The 12,036-nt window shown below is 33.0% G+C and overlaps 1 protein-coding gene across 6 annotated transcripts in view; it reads left to right on the top strand.

Moving 5' to 3' along the window:
- LOC124424405 (RING finger protein nhl-1) overlaps positions 1-12,036 on the top strand; it is a 61,750-nt gene that overhangs the window by 18,645 nt on the left and 31,069 nt on the right. The window contains exon 1 of one of the 6 annotated variants that reach the window (XM_046963403.1): positions 1,984-2,104. The exons of the other annotated variants lie outside the window; for them this stretch is intronic. The gene's annotated coding sequence lies outside the window, so the exon portion shown is untranslated. Of the gene's footprint in view, positions 1-1,983; positions 2,105-12,036 lie in introns of those variants that run through there. 6 annotated transcript variants of the gene reach the window in all.

The following is a 12,036-nucleotide window of genomic DNA, read 5'->3' as shown; positions in this document are numbered from 1 at the left end:
AGAATATAGCTTACGTGCATCAAACATCTGACGGTCTACTCTAATGCACGATATTATAATATATATTAAAGATAATATATATATTATATATGAAAGATATATATATATATATATATAGAAAGAGAGAGAGAGAGAGAGAGAATACTTTCCCTCAAGGGTGAATTTTCTTATCGCGTATACATTAAAAAAAATTTACTCGTCGGAAGGAGTAACTTCGACGTTAGGAAACATTCCCCACCTCGCCCCCACCCCCACCCCATCCTTCGTCCCACGTCAGTTCACGTCAGTTCGTATCCTCTACCTCGTATCAACTCGTTCCTCCTTTTCAGTGTATGCGTGTGCACCTAACTTTGATGCATCATTTTTACATCTTCTCAACCATACTCTTGAATTATTCAGACATCTTCTCTCTCTCTCTCTCTCTCTCTCTCTCTTCCTTTCTATCTCTTTCTCTCTTCGCCCCATTTCTCTTTTTCTTCTCCCTTTTCTTTTCTTTTCTAAATTCTTCAATCAGTGTGTTTTAAATCAGATATCCCCAATAGAGAAACAAAAAAGAAAAAAAGGAAGAAATAAATTATCTACGAAATTTCACTATACAATCTAATAATCCTCAACAAACCAGTCTAATCTTTTTCATGCTTTTCTCTTCCGACATTGATATCGCATGAATGATATCAGCACACACACACACACACACACACACACATATATATATATATATATATTATATGATGCATAGATATATTTTTTTTCCATTTCCAGATCGAACGAAGGAAAAAACTATAGTTTCTAAATTGAAACATCGAAATTTATATATCCGCAGGATTTACAATAAAACAACTTTTTCGATCTTTCTTTCACTTTTATACGAAATCATTTGAATTTATAACGTTCTATATATTACATCTCTAATCTATCGTTATTTTTGCTATTTTGATGTAACTTTACAAAAAAAAAAAAAAAAAAAAAAACAAAAAAAAAAAACAAAAAAAAAACAAGTATACTTTAAATGTGATAAATTTACAATCAATACATGCAACGCGTATTATTATTATTATTATTATTATTATTATTATTATTACCTATAAAATATTAAAATGGTGCTGTTAAAGTTTCTTATATATATATATATATATTTTTTTTTATTTTACATACGAATACTAAAAAGAAAATTTTCAACAATAATTACATGATATCGTATCGAACAATCTCGTAAATAAAAATTTTCTCTCTCTCACTCTTTCCCTCTCTCTCACTCTTTCTCTCTCTCTCTCTCTCTCTCTCTCTTTCTCTCCCTTTCTCTCCCTCTAACATTTCCATTTCCCTTTTATTTTCTTTTTTTTTACTTTTTCCTTAAAATTTACGGCTGCCACCTTCCGGTGGACGTGAACTTAGGCATTTTATCGACGCGACTACTATCGAAAAAGTTGAGCTTTCGAGAACGTGTCACTCGGTAAGATGAGACAAAAGAGAAGCTTGCGAAATAGAAAACTGCCTTACCGACGTAGGAAAAGCTCGAGATCTCTCTCTCTCTCTCTCTCTCTTTCTCTTTCTGCCCCTATTTCGTTCTATCTATCTTTGTCTTTCTTTCCCTCTGTATATCCCACCATCTCTCTCTCTCTCTCTCTCTCTCTCTCTCTCTCTCTCACACGTAATGCCGATAAGAAAGTGAGAGAAGAACAAACAGCGCGCAGCAATTTTCGTTGGAAGAAAGCAGGCCAGAATCTGGAGATCTTAGCCGAAGGCCTCGGATGCCAACGATTTCTATCTCTCTCTCTCTCTCTCTCCCTCTCTTTCTCTCTCTCTCTATCTCTCTCTCTCCCTCCCTTCCTTTCTCTCTTTCTCTCTTTCTCTTCGTAAAGCTCTATTTTAAGATGCTCGTTGAAAATAAGCGAGCGCTGGAAAATCAAAAGGTGCCGGTTCTAAGTATAGACGACGAACGAACGAACGACGCGATTGTCGTCGTTTCTTCGCCGGCCCTGTTAGTACAGTCGTGATATAGTCGCGGTATAGTGATCACGCGGTATAGTGTCGGAAAAACGCGACGAGAAGGATCAAATTCACGGAAATAATTACGACGCAAGGGGAGGCAAAAAAGAGAAAAGTAAAAAAATAAGGGGAGAGAGAGAGAGAGAGAGAGAGAGAGAGAGAGAGAGAGAATAATTATAGGAACAAGATATAAAATAACTAACGTTCAGGTTGATACTAATTTTTTTTGTATGTTCAATTATTTTTTTATTCTTTTCTTTTTCATCTCAACTATCTCATTCCTTTGTCCTTTATATTTTACTATCGCAATTACTTCTTCACACGTAAGAAGTACAGAGCATCAATGATTATCTCCTGAAAATCTCTCATCTGTCTCTCTCAGCTGACTTGCCGTAAGCTCGCTCGGTACGCACTTTTTTTTATATACATATACATATATGTGTGTGTATGTGCATTTGTGTGTATGTATATATATATACATATATATATATATAGATATGAAATACATACATATATACATACATATACATATATACACACATATATATATATATATATATATTATTTTTGTTTATTTTATTTTATTTTATTTTATTTTCTTCTTTGTATTATTGTTTTTTTTCCCCATTGTTTTCTTCTCCTCCCTTTCGTGAGGTCGATGTACGCCCCCGTCCTCCCCCCTCCTACGCCTCCCTCTCTATTCGATGCACTTATTCTTTTTCTCGATCTCTTGAAAAAATAAAAGAATATATATAAAACGATCTCGTTCAACGCATTCAAGTATATAATCAGTATATATATATATGTGTGACACCAAATGCTTTGATGAAATATTCGATGAACCATAAATGGTATTGGCCGATGATGAAATTAAATGTTGGAATCGTACGAAGAGGATAGTATTACGTAATCATTCCACGTGAATTCCTTCGTTCGTTTCTTTGTTGTTGTTGTTGTTGTTGTTGCTGTTGTTGTTGCTGTTGTTGTTTTCTTTTTTCTTTCTTTTCTTGCTTCAACTTTTCATTCCTCATCGATTATCAATTAACAAAAAATAATAATTTTTATTAATGATCAAATCGAACAATTAATTATCATCGAACAATTACGATGATAATATGACGAAGGATAATTTCGTATAAAAAAAAAAGAAAGAATTTTGATTTTATAAATGTAATACGTGCCAGTTGATAAAGTAGATTTTCAAAATGTTCTTCCGTGAGCTAACGGAGATATAGTTAAATATACACGGTGTGTCCCATTTCAATTTGAATTCGCTTAAAGTGTGGATATTCTTGAAATTCTAATATTATCTGGAAACGATTAGGATCGGTTTAGTCATCCGATATTATCCGAAGATACAAATCGAAAGATTTCCATGAACGATTATTATATACGTATAACGATCGACGATATCGACGATGATATGAAAATTTTCATTATAGATTATTATTAAAATACATCGGCTAATGATATTATCTAGCGTTTCATGACAATATTTTATTTTACATAATACAACCATACAAACAACATATAGGTAATCTCACGTAATACATTTCGACATGTAACTGTTATTATAAAATATCATTTATAATCTATCATAGATCAATGGAGTGTAAAATTTCATGTGATTTTACGTAAAAGGAAGAAAAAAAGAAAGAAGGGATGAAAGGAAGGAAGGAAGGGAGGAAGGGAAGGAAGGGAGGGAAGGAACGAAAAAAAAGATATTTACATTTCTTTTGAAAAATTCATATACATACGTACATATTTAATTATACTCACGGAACAATGGAAGAATTAAAAGAAGTTAGAGAGAGAGAGAGAGAGAGAGAGAGGGAGAGAAAAAATAAATGAGTAGGCTTGCTTAATGGATGGATCGATTCAATCGATGGACACGATCCAATTTCGTTAACGATTCGCAATGACTCCATTATCCAGTCGATCATGTGTAACACGGCCTTTCTAAAAGGCACGTCCGATAGGTACAATTTAATTTTTATTCTAACGCGATTAATTTTATCCCCGCAATCCGTGGTAATTATATGGTTGATAGAAGAGGAGAGAAGAACGTTCGGATCGATTTTCCATAAAGGTTAAATTTATAATGAGATAGGGATGATGTCCCTGATATATTATCACCATTATTACTACTATTACTACTACTACTACTACTACTACTATTACTATTATTATTATTATTATTATTATTATTATTATTATTATTATTATTATTATTATTATTATTATTATTATTATTATTATTATTATTGCTATTACTATCCTCGATCGTCAAAATCGATTCGAAGCTTTTCAAATTCGCTCGAATGATAATAACATGAATGATATTGTTAATTATTCAATCTTTATAGTGCATTTCTCTCCCCACTCTCCCTCTCTCTCTCTATTTCTCTCTATCTATCTCTCTCTCTCTCTCTCTCTCTCTCTCTCTCTCTCTCTCTCTCTCATTCTCTTTTTGTCTGCCTGTTCATTTTGCATTTAAAACGATAAAAGAAATTCTGCGCCGTAATAATTGTGAGATAAAAAGAGAAAAAGAATAATAAAGAAGATATGAGAAAGAGAGAGAGAGAGAGAGAGAGAGAGAGAGTTAGAGATATAACTTTTTATTCGATGTCCATGAGCTTTCGCATTGGTGAAACTTCCAAAAGATATGACATCGTTTATTCTATTTGTAAAGGATCATTTTTCTTTCCCTTTCCCTTTCTCTCTCTCTCTCTCTCTATATATATATATATATTTATATATAAGATCATCCTTAAAAATTATGGGAACGTAAAATTAAATTAAAACTGAAAACAGTACGAGTCCAAATATCATATCTTATCTTATTTGAAATAATAATCCTATATCCTTCTTCGTTTGAACATTTTTCGTAAAGTTAAACAACTATAGCAACGTTACGTAAGAAAGTGTTCTCTCCCTAATTCGACAAATTTTTTTCCTCGATCTAAGCCTGAAGAGATTTTTATTTGTTTATTTATTTATTTATTTATTTATTTATCTATGTTTTCTTTTCCTTTCCTTATCTTTCTCTTCGTTATATGGAAATTTTTTATTCTGAAAAAAAGGAAAGAAAAAAGAAGACTTCGTCTTTTTATAAAATTCGAAAATATACTTGTACATTAAGACGTCGTAGAAGAGAGAGGAAGGGAAGAGGGGAGGGAACGTTTAAGCTACAAAACTCGCTTATTTCATATTCGATATTGAAATTCTCTACTTTCATTTTTGCCCGACGACGTCGAAGAAAATAATATTCCACGAGGGGGAGACGGAATAGGATCGCGAAAAATTCACGTGTCAACTACCCGCGCAAATTTTTAAGAGGGAAAGTTGTACCTCAAAAAGAGAGAGAGAGAGGGGGTGGAGAAAGAGAAAAGAGAAAAAAAAAGAAAAAAGAATAAACGATCGGCAAACTTTTCGATTACCGATCGTGAAACGTCGTAATAGCAAATCCGTGACTTTCGTCGCCTTTGATCGGCCATACGATGGAAAAATTGCAATTTTTCCTTATGAAAGATTTTTTTATTGAAAATCCTCATTTACATTCACATTATCCTGAAGCTATAGATGCGAAAGTTCAAAGAATGAAATTTTTAAATTATCTTCTTCATAATATTACACAAAGATAAAACGTGCACATTCGTATCTGTCCCAATTTTGTCTTTATCCATTGATTATCTCTCTCTCTCTCTCTCTCTCTCTCTTTCACACACATACACACATACACACACGCACACATATATATTCATTTTATAATACATGTCTTAATCTCGATAGTGAAAATTCGAATCGTTTTTTACGATTTCATGTCTTCCATGAATCCGTTGTGATATGAAATATGTATTCCCTGAGCTTTTCCTTTTGTGTCCTGTTTCGTACATATTCGATCGATACTGGAAACGTGTCACGAAAATGCGAATGCCATCTAAATTTATAGGAGAAAAGAGAGAAAGAGAAAGAGAGAGATAGAGAGAGAGAGAGTATTGGGTTGCCGCAACGTTTCGATCATCCAGCTCGTATCATTCTATAGATGGTATTGATCCTCAAAAGGTTTGGCCGCCGGCCAGATCGAGCGTGAATTCGTACCGATCAACACCAACAAAATACATGACCGATAAGTTCCACGATCATATTTTCAATAGAAAAATAATTATCGTCATTAACCTCGATGTCGCTTCTACCTCTCTCCTCTCTCTCTCTCTCTCTCTCTCTCTCTCTCTCTCTCTCTCTCTCTCTGTCTCTCTTTTGTCTACTATATATATTTTACAAACTTATCATATTATCCTGAAATCTATAGATACAAAGGTAATGATAAAAAGCTTATCGATGTTCATCGATTATGCGCGGTTTCATGATTTTACAATTGAAATATTTCTTCTCTCTTTTACTTGTCTTTTTTTTTTCTTTCTTTCCCCCCCCCCCACCTTAAATTAAGCGACAGTATTAAAATAATAATCTTCAATTATGTCCAATTAATAACCGATTTTAATTTTATCATGAGAATTAATTGTATTTCTTTCATTCTACTTGTAATACGTATCACATCGTATACGTAATAATATCTCATTCCTCTCTGTCCTCATCCCTCATTTCTCATTTCTCATTTTCATTCTTCCTTACCTTGATAAATAAATCATAGATATAAAAGAATAATACATAAAATTAACCATCGTCGAAATATTACTCATTTCACATAAAGCTATCGATATGTATTACATTTATTATAACGGTGAATGTTATATGCCATTTTCAAAATTCGAAACGACTATTATATCAATGTATTCGTATTACCTATGTATTTATCATCTATCCGAGCTATCCTCTCGCCCTTCGTTTTCGACGTAAAAGAGCACACAGTCGATGGAACTTTCAAGAGTATGATTTATATTTTAATGCTTTCTGAAAAATACGATATCATTTGCAAATTACATAAAGAAATTTTATTAAAAAATTTATCTACGATGATCACAAAATATCATCCCACTAATACAATAGAGATATATATATATATATATATATATAGATGATTTTGTATTATACGTATAAGAAATTCATTTTTTTATATTGAATTGTGTTTTGAAAATTCTCCATAATTTTCTAATGATAATAATTATAATGATTAATCGATATTATTAATAATTAGTAATAAATTATTATTATTATTATTATTATTATTATTATTATTATTATTATTATTATTATTATTATGATTACTAATTATTATAATATATATATATATATATTATTAAAAAAGAAGAAATTTCTTTTGCGAATGAAAATTGTAAAATGCTATATTCTTTGGAAAACGTCGTGCTTTATTTCGTGCTTTCTAGCGAAGAGATAAGAGTACGTCGAAAATGAGCCGCCGGAAATCGAAGGTCCCACATCTAAGTATAGAACAGGCAGCACGAGCGTAAGAGTCTGCTGGCCGGTGACGTCGAAAAAGTGTCAGTATACTGGATCCTTCGATCGATTCCAGAGAAACGACGACGACGAGGACGACGAGACACGTTGTCTCGAGCGAAGTTAATCTTCCGGTTTTTCTTGTCGTTTAAAATCGACAAATTCGAATTCGAGTAGTTAAAGAAATAGAAGAAGAAGATAAGGAAAAAGAAAAAAAAAAGAAAAAAGAAAAAAGAAATAGAAAAAAAAAAGAGATAAAGAACAACAACAGATCCAGACACAGTTTACAAATTATCCCGCGATTTCTTTTATTTCTTTTTCTTCCTTTCGGGAACTTGTAAACGCAGAAAATTCAAAATATTTCATTTTGGTTTCGTGCTATTCTAAGCGTTGACTCGTACAAACATCGAATAGCGTATACGTGTACTCCTATTGTATAAATTTGCAAATCGATAGTTTGTATACCCTGTTCTACGAGCACGAATCTCGCTTCCGAAACCCTCAGACAAAGCGTCCACGGTGGTGGCTTAAGTTTGAACAGGGAACGGTATTGGACGAACGGAACAACAAGGGTATGTACTTACGCACAATTAACTATTACATACAAATTCAAATCGATCCTTTCTCTAATCTCCAATCAGTCTGTCGATCAAGAAGAGAAAACAAAAAAGAAAAAAAAAGAGAAAAAGAAAAGAAAAAAGAATAATAAGAAAGAACAAAGACAAAAAAAATGCAAGTAACGTAGCATCAAAAAGAAGTACGTGGGTGGAATGAATTATTCCCTTAAGTTTAAGAAGAAGAAGAAGAAGAAGAGAGAGAAAAAAAAGAAAAGGAAAGAGAAGGAAAGAGAAGAAAAACATTTATCGATGGATTAGCGCGGTTTGGATGAATGCGCGTGGATTTTTTCCTTTTTTTTTTCTTTTTTTTCTTTTTTTTCTTTTTTTTTTTTTTTTTTTTTTTATACATCTTACATCCAAACACGACGTCAAATAAATTTACAATCGTTTTGTCTAATATTTTTCGACTGTAATGAATTATTTTAATCTGTAAACGAACGTTTCTTAATAAAAAAAAAAAAAAAAAAAAAAAAATCGAATATCTAGTACAGTACATCCAACGTAATATATCGTTCGAGTTTCTACCAAAAAAAAAAACTAAAGTAAACAATAAAAAGAAATTAAAAAAAAATATAAAGCCGTATTTCGAATGACGTTAATGTTTCATATATAAACATATCGAATAGTTAGAAAAATAAAAAGAACAATCACGTTATACTCTCGATGAACGATTATATTATCTCTTTGCCTGCAGTGAGATAAAAGAAAAAAGAAAAAAAAAGAAAAAAAAAAAAAAGAAAAAAAAAATAGAAAAGTATAAAACACACCGCGATAAATAAGTTAACGTCCCGCTACAAAAGACCACGAAATCTTCAAGTACTCTTACCTTTCCTATTGTTCTTAAGCGTTTCTCTTAATGTACAGAAATGTACCTACTCGAGAGAGGCAAAAAAAATTAAGAGAAAAAGGAAAAGAGAGAGAGAGAGAGAGAAAGAGAAAGAGAGAGAATGAAAAAAAGAAAAAAAAAAAGAAAAGATAAAAGTACTCGACGATTCAAACAAACCACAGAGTTTTTCTTTCCGAAAGAGAGAAAGATAGAGAGAAAGAGAGAGAGAGAGAGAGAAAGAGAGAGAGAGAGAGGGAGAAAAAAAATTGAGTGAAAAGAGGAAAGAACGTAAGACAAAGAAAAACGCTGAATCACTCTTAGCCTTGGGCGAAAGAAAAAAAGTATACGGATAAAGGATTTTAATGGAAGGGATTAAAGACCCACTTTCTAACCACACCTAATTTAATCTTAAATTCATAATATGTAAATATTAATGTGTTAAAGAATTAACTGTTGATCACAATTAATGTTTGTGCCGGTGGCTATGAAAATAGACAGAAACAGAGACAGAGAAAGAGAGATGAAAAAAGAAGAAAGAGGAGAAGAAAAGAAAAGAAAAGAGAAGAGAAGAGAAGAGAAGAGGAAGAAGAAAAAAACGAAGAGAGAGAGAGAGAGAGAGAGAAAGAGAGAGGGTGGATGGGTGGTTTGTAGGTGGGGTTAAAGACAGGCCACGAAATTGGAATACCACGTGACTATTTTAGTATGCGCCGTTTGACGTTGGCGGACGGCAACGCGGTTGGAAAAGAAATTCCTTCGTTTTCCCTTCTCTTCCAGATCACCCGGCATAAAGGCACAAGCACCAGGCTAAACTCCTCCACCTCCTCCTTCTTCCTCATCTCCCATCCCCCATCCCTCACCCTCATCACGATCTCTGTGCCGCCCACACCTCCATCCTTACTTTCTCTACCCTTTCTCCTTTCGTACTTTCAACTTTTTAGAGTACGTACAACTTTTCTGATCTTACCAATCCTTATGATCTTACAAAAGAAAGAGAGAGAGATAGAGAGAGAGAGAGAGAGAGAGAGAAAAAGAAAGAAAGAGTCGGAAAAAAAAATAATTTTTAATCCAACCCGCAGAAAGAAAGAGATGGAAGAGGCATTATCATTCTCGTTGCAGTACAAGTCGGTATAGAGGGAAGGAAAAAGAGGATGGAGTAGGAGGGAGGGTATAGGGTGCGTGGGAGGGTCACAGAAGCTGTGAACATAACAGCCAAGGTCATTCTTTGTAGTAAAACGCCCGAAGGAAAAATCTCTTCGCGGTTGTATTTCCCCGGAGAGAAAAGAACACCAAAGGAGAGCAACGAGAGAATAACAAGAGCAACGAGAGCAACGAGAGCAACGAGAGCAACGAATAAATACGAGATAAGTAAAAACGTTCAGTGTCGTGGTACGAAGCGACACCCTGACGTGCGTTCACCCTTGAGGATAAAGGAATAAAGGACCTTTTATGTTAACCAAAAGGAAAAAAAGAAGAAGAAGAAAAAGAGAGAGAGGGAGAAAAAGATTTCACGTCCAGAACATTTTCATATAGTCATTTGCAAAACAATAACTTAGATATTCCTTTTACTAGGTAAGAAAAAAGAAAGGTCTAAATTGTGAAAATGGATGATAATCTTTTTTTTCGATTTAACCTTTTTCTCTCGTATGATAAAGGTGCCTCTCTTTCTCTCTATCTATATATATATATATATCTATCTATCTATCTATCTATCTTTATCTCTCTTCGTGTATATCTATCTGTTATTATAATTAACTGCTTGAAAATTCATTACGGTTGCCTTCATATAAATACCTATATTTATATGCATATACATACCTATATATATATATGTGTGTGTGTGTGTGTGTGTGTGTATGTGTGTATGTATGTATATAATGTAATTAGGTGATTGAAAGGCAGCCACTGTTTAATGCATCCCACTATTTAATCTTGTCTCATTCAAAGCAACGTGATACCTACTTAATTAGTAACATTAATTATCACGAGTCGAATATATTTATTAACAATGCGAGGGGAGAAAACGAAAAACGAAAAATGAGAAGAAAAACAAAGGAACAAAAAGAAAGAACGGAAAAGAAAAGAAAAAGAAAGAAGAAGGAGAAAAAATGGAAAAAAATAGAGATTACAATCACATGGAATAATATAAAGAAACGATAATTCAAACGTTAGAAGCTATTATTATTTGTCCGTACATAGGAATAGAATGTAAGAAGATGTTCTTTAATTTCATCCTTTAAAATATTAAAAGTCCATCATGAGAAATGGAAAAAATATTACAATTGATGAAGAAATACGAAAGTCCAATAAAATATTTATTAATAATATTATATTATTGTCCATGAAGCTCTCGTTTCTTTTAGTTTCTTTTCTTTTGGTTTCTTCTTTATCTATTTACCTGGGTAACATTTCCATTTCATTTTCTCTTTTCTCTTCAATTACCACTACCGATGGGGAATAAATTTTCTCCGCATCGATGCTACCAAGTGTAGCTTGCTAATTTTCAGAGAACAATGTAAATTTACATTTCCGTCCGTACGGAAATAAACGCGAACGCGTTATAAACGTATTCTCGATTAGTAAGGGCAGAGAAATGCTTCGTTAACAGCTTGCAAAAGGCATTACAATATTTCATAAAACGAGCATTCGTAGCACTTTGTGTATCGGAGTTGAGAAAGGAGAGAATAAATAGAGAGAGAGAGAGAGAGAGAGAGAGAGAGAGAGAGAGAGAGAGAGAGAGAAAGAAAGAGATAAGAAGAATTCGTCTTAGAGATCAACAAGTGGAGGGTTTGACGGTAACAATGGCACCTAATTTATCGACTATTTTTAACATCCTGACCCCTGGCTCCTTCCAATCGTCAAAACGACCTTTGACGTCAGCAACATAGCGTTCGTAGGAAGAAGAAGAAAATATATATCTCCGGGTTATGTACGTCGAATAGCTAAAATCGACTCATGGTCTTTCGATTCTACTACGTGTTGTCGTTCTTTTAAATCGAAACTTTTGCGATCCCGTTTTTGTGTTATATCTTTTATTTTCTTTCTTATTTTCTTTTTCTACTTCTTCTTCTTCTTCTTCTTCTTCTTCTTCTTCTTCTCTTTCTTCTGGTTTTTTCTCTTGTTTTTCTTCTTTTTTCTTTTTTTTTTCTTTCTTTATTTCATTCTTTCTTTGCTTTCTTTCTTTCTTTC

Source organism: Vespa crabro, chromosome 5 (genome assembly GCF_910589235.1).
Source record: "Vespa crabro chromosome 5, iyVesCrab1.2, whole genome shotgun sequence".
In the NCBI taxonomy this organism is placed as follows: domain Eukaryota; kingdom Metazoa; phylum Arthropoda; class Insecta; order Hymenoptera; family Vespidae; genus Vespa; species Vespa crabro.
The sequence above is the reverse complement of the archived record's forward strand: the minus strand, read 5'-3'. Positions and strand labels throughout refer to the sequence as shown.